Consider the following 5,674-nt stretch of genomic DNA (forward strand, 5'->3'; position numbering starts at 1 on the left):
AAAAACCCCAAAAAAACCCCAGAACATTTTGTACATTGAAAATAAGTAACTGGTGTCATCATTTATTTTCAAACTAAGTTCAAACAGTTATCAGGCAGTGAAACTTCTTCAAATAGTGCCAAGTTGTAAAATGGTAAAAAAGATAAATCCTTTTGAGAAGTCATAAAGTGTCAGGCACTTGTGTTTTTATTTTGACAGTTGTGTTTTTATTCTATGTGATGAGTTCTTTTATTAATGTAAAATGCTACTGTGAATATTTTTAAGCATAAAATTCAACGGAACATTGAACAACCTCCAGAAACTTCATTCATTTTTACTTTCAATAGAGCTTTGTTTTGGAATGAAGCTTTGTCGCATCTATTTTTTCTTGCAGGCGCAATGACTCTCCAACAAAAACAGAAGGTAGACAATACTTCTATTAATGTTCTGTTACTGTTGACTAATGCTTTTATATATTTATAGTCAACACAACATACAAATGGAAATAATACAACATAAATATAACACAAACCGCTGAAGCAGATAAATTAACCCCTTGTACTTGTTTCTCGTCGAATCAGTTGGTTATGGACGTACATCAGGTTGAAGGAGACGAACGTTCCCACTTTGAACATTCCCAAAATGAAAGTATACGTTTGGCACAATTTTTGTATTTAAGAAAAGTTGTGCAAAGATAAAAACTATTTATCAACTTTTTGTGTGCTTTTACACCTGATATCTTGAAGTCGACTACATGTGAGGAATAGTTCTAAAAGTTATTTGAATATGTCAGAAATATTTCAGAAATTAGCAACATAATGCTAATGGTGCTAGCTGAACACTGCTGTATTTAAAAGACTTTAACACTCACAGGGATTTTATTTTGCGAATGTCATTTAGTTCATTTGTATAATCATTATAAAAACAGCATATCGAGATATAAATGCTGTTTCTATCCTGTGTGTGAGGTTAAGGGTTAGGGTTAGGGGTTGGGTTAGGGTTAGGTTAGGGTTAGAGTAAGGGTTAGGGTTAGGGGTTTGGTTAGGGTTAGGGAACAGGCAAGAAAACCACGATCGTCACTTTTAGGATCGTCACTTTTTCATTTTGAGGTATAAAGGAAGGTCATAGAAAAATTAAACCTGGACCTACCCCCCTATTTTGGGGGCGGGCTTTCCATCGGTGCCACCCACTTTCACGTCCGACTTCCGGTTCCGGAGATATAACCGGAAGTAATTTTATTTTGCTTATATCTCAGGAACGGTAGGTCGTAGAGACACAGCACCAAGACTGGCGTGTTCAGCGACCCCAAAATAGGTCAGACGGATCACACTTCCGAGTCTCTACGACCTTCGGTTCCCAAGATATTCCAGGTCAAACTTCACCATAGGAAAACAATGGGCGATCTGAAAATATGAAAATTTGACTAAGTGTGGACCCCAAAAATTACAATTTCAAAATGTGATAGGAGCACGTTTCATGCCATTTGGAGTCGACAGGACCCCACTTTGTGAGGTAAGTTATAGGGTTAGGGGTTAGGGGTTAGGGTTAGGGTTAGGAACAGGGGTAATTACCCCGATGACCCCGTTGAGGATGACCCCGTTTGATTTTGACGCCAAACGGAAGGTCATAGAGAAATGAAACCTGGACCTACCCTCCCTAATTCTGGGGCGGGCTTTCCATCGGTGCCACCCCCGTTCACGTGCAACTTCAGGTTCCGGAGATATAACCGGAAGTAATTTTATTTTGCTTATATCTCAGGAACGGTAGGTCGTAGAGACACAGGACCAAGACTGGCGTGTTCAGCGACCCCAAATTAGGTCAGATGGATCACACTTCCGAGTCTCTACGACCTTCGGTTCCCGAGATATTCCAGGTCAAAGTTCGCCATAGGAAACCAATGGGCGATTTGAAAATATGAAAATTTGACTAAGTGTGGACCCCAAAAATTACGATTTCAAAATGTGATAGGAGCACGTTTCATGCCATTTGGAGTCGATAGGACCCCACTTTGTGAGGTAAGTTATAGGGTTAGGGTTAGGGGTTAGGGGTTAGGGTTAGGGTTAGGGTTAGGAACAGGGGTAATTACCCCGATGACCCTGTTGAGGATGACCCCGTTTGATTTTGACGCCAAACGGAAGGTCATAGAGAAATGAAACCTGGACCTACCCTCCCTAATTCTGGGGCGGGCTTTCCATCGGTGCCACCCCCGTTCACGTGCAACTTCAGGTTCCGGAGATATAACCGGAAGTAATTTTATTTTGCTTATATCTCAGGAACGGTAGGTCGTAGAGACACAGGACCAAGACTGGCGTGTTCAGCGACCCCAAATTAGGTCAGACAGATCACACTTCCGAGTCTCTACGACCTTCGGTTCCCGAGATATTCCAGGTCAAAGTTCGCCATAGGAAAACAATGGGCGATCTGAAAATATGAAAATTTGACTAAGTGTGGACCCCAAAAATTACGATTTCAAAATGTGATAGGAGCACGTTTCAGGAAATTTGGATTCAAATGGACCCTACTTTGCTTTTTGTGTGCTTTGTATGTTAGGGTTAGTGGGTTAGGGTTAGTGGGTTAGGGTTAGAGGATTAGGGTTAGAGGGTTAGGGTTAGTGGGTTAGGGTTAGTGGGTTAGGGTTAGAGGGTTAGGGTTAGTGGGTTAGGGTTAGTGGGTTAGGGTTAGAGGATTAGTGGGTTAGGGTTAGAGGGTTAGGGTTAGTGGGTTAGGGTTAGTGGGTTAGGGTTAGAGGGTTAGGGTTAGAGGGTTAGGGTTAGTGGGTTAGGGTTAGGGTTAGTGGGTTAGGGTTAGAGGATTAGGGTTAGTGGGTTAGGGTTAGAGGGTTAGGGTTAGTGGGTTAGGGTTAGTGGGTTAGGGTTAGAGGGTTAGGGTTAGTGGGTTAGGGTTAGTAGGTTGGGTTAGAGGGTTAGGGTTAGAGGGTTAGGGTTAGTGGGGTAGGGTTAGAGGGTTAGTGGGTTAGGGTAGTGGGTTAGGGTTAGAGGGTAGGGTTGTGGGTTAGGTTAGAGGATTAAGTGGGGTAGTGTTAGAGGGTAGGGTTAGGGTTAGCGGTTAGAGGGTAGGGTGTCGATGGTCGTTTAGTGGGTTAGGGGGTTAGGGTTAGAGGGTTAGGGTTAGTGGGTTAGGGTTAGAGGATTAGTGGGTTAGGGTTAGTGGGTTAGGGTTAGAGGGTTAGGGTTAGAGGGTTAGGGTTAGTGGGTTAGGGTTAGTGGGTTAGGGTTAGAGGATTAGGGTTAGTGGGTTAGGGTTAGGGTTAGGGATAGTGGGTTAGGGTTAGTGGGTTAGGGTTAGAGGGTTAGGGTTAGTGGGTTAGGGTTAGAGGGTTAGGGTTAGTGGGTTAGGGTTAGAGGGTTAGTGGGTTAGGGTTAGTGGGTTAGGGTTAGGGTTAGGGTTAGGGTTAGGGTTAGGGTTAGGGTTAGGGTTAGGGTTAGGGTTAGGGTTAGGGTTAGGGTTAGGGTTAGGGTTAGGGTTAGGGTTAGGGTTAGGGTTAGGGTTAGGGTTAGGGTTAGGGTTAGGGTTAGGGTTAGGGTTAGGGTTAGGGTTAGGGTTAGGGTTAGGGTTAGGGTTAGGGTTAGGGTTAGGGTTAGGGTTAGGGTTAGGGTTAGGGTTAGAGGGTTAGGGTTAGGGTTAGGGTTAGGTTAGGGTTAGGGTTAGGGTTAGGGTTAGGGTTAGGGTTAGGGTTAGGGTTAGGGGTTAGGGTTAGGGTTAGGGTTAGGGTTAGGGTTAGGGTTAGGGTTAGGGTTAGGGTTAGGGTTAGGGTTAGGGTTAGGGTTAGGGTTAGGGTTAGGGTTAGGGTTAGGGTTAGGGTTAGGGTTAGGGTTAGGGTTAGGGTTAGGGTTAGGGTTAGGGTTAGGGTTAGGGTTAGGGACAGGGATGATAACCACGATCGTCACTTTTAGGATCGTCACTTTTTCATTTTGAGGTATAAAGGAAGATCATAGAGAAATCAAACCTGGACCTACCCCCCCTATTTCGGGGGCGGGCTTTCCATTGGTGCCACCCACTTTCACGTCCGACTTCCGGTTCCGGAGATATAACCGGAAGTAATTTTATTTTGCTTATATCTCGGGAACGGAAGGTCATAGAGACACAGGACCAAGACTGGCGTGTTCAGCGACCCCAAATTAGGTCAGACGGATCACACTTCCGAGTCTCTACGACCTTCGGTTCGCGAGATATTCCAGGTCAATGTTCGTCATAGAAAAACAATGGGCAATCTGAAAATATGAAAATTTGACTAGTGTGGACCCCAAAAATTACCATTTGAAAATGTGATAGGAGCACGTTTCATTCCATTTGGAGTCGTTTGGACCCTACTTTGCGAGGTACTTTTTGTGAAACTTGACTGTAATACCTACAACATCCAGCAGATGGAGCTGTTCCAGTTAGACTGTAATACCTATAGAATCCAGCAGAGGGAGCTGTTGTAGTTAGACTGTAGTACCTACAACATCCAGCAGAGGGAGCTGTTCCAGTTGGACTGTAGTACTAATAGAATCCAGCAGAGGGAGCTCTTATGGTTAATTCCAGGCTTTAACTGGCTGTATCTCGGAAACGGAAGGTCGTAGACACATGTTATGTAGTATGACTTTACCCTAATTTGGCCACGCCCTTTCCATTGGTACTACCCACAAGTCTGTGCGACTTCCGGTTTCAGAGATGAAACCGGAAGTTACTTTTTTTTGGCTGTATCTTTGGAATGGAAGGTCATAGAGACATGGGACGAAGACTGTTGTGTTTAGAGAGGCAAGGGGAAGGGTTAGGGTTAGGGTTAGGGTTAGGGTTAGGGTTAGGGGTTAGGGTTAGGGGTTAGGGTTAGGGTTAGGGGTTAGGGTTAGGGTTAGGGTTAGGGTTAGGGTTAGGGACAAGCAAGAAAACCACGATGGCCCCGTTGAGGATGGCCCATTTTGATTTTTACGCCAAACGGAAGGTCATAGAGAAATGAAACCTGGACCTACCCCCCCTATTTCGGGGGCGGGCTTTCCATTGGTGCCACCCACTTTCACGTCCGACTTCCGGTTCCGGAGATATAACCGGAAGTAATTTTATTTTGCTTATATCTCGGGAACGGAAGGTCGTAGAGACACAGGACCAAGACTGGCGTGTTCAGCGACCCCAAATTAGGTCAGACGGATCACACTTCCGAGTCTCTACGACCTTTGGTTCGCGAGATATTCCAGGTCAAATTTCATCATAGAAAAACAATGGGCAATCTGAAAATATGAAAATTTGACTAAGTGTGGACCCCAAAAATTACCATTTGAAACTGTGATAGGAGCACGTTTCATTCCATTTGGAGTCGTTTGGACCCTACTTTGTGAGGTACTTTTTGTGAAACTTGACTGTAATACCTACAACATCCAGCAGATGGAGCTGTTCCAGTTAGACTGTAATACCTATAGAATCCAGCAGAGGGAGCTGTTGTAGTTAGACTGTAGTACTAATGGAATCCAGCAGAGGGAGCTCTTATGGTTAATTCCAGGCTTTAACTGGCTGTGTCTCGGAAACGAAAGGTCGTAGACACATGTTATGTAGTATGACCTTAGCCTAATTTGGCCACGCCCTTTCCATTGGTACTACCCACAAGTCTGTGTGACTTAGGGTTAGGGTTAGGGTTAGGGTTAGGGTTAGGGGTTTGGGTTAGGGTTAGGGTTGGGGTAGGGTTAGGGTTAGGGTTAGG

Source organism: Sphaeramia orbicularis, chromosome 3 (assembly GCF_902148855.1).
Source record: "Sphaeramia orbicularis chromosome 3, fSphaOr1.1, whole genome shotgun sequence".
In the NCBI taxonomy this organism is placed as follows: Eukaryota; Metazoa; Chordata; class Actinopteri; order Kurtiformes; family Apogonidae; genus Sphaeramia; species Sphaeramia orbicularis.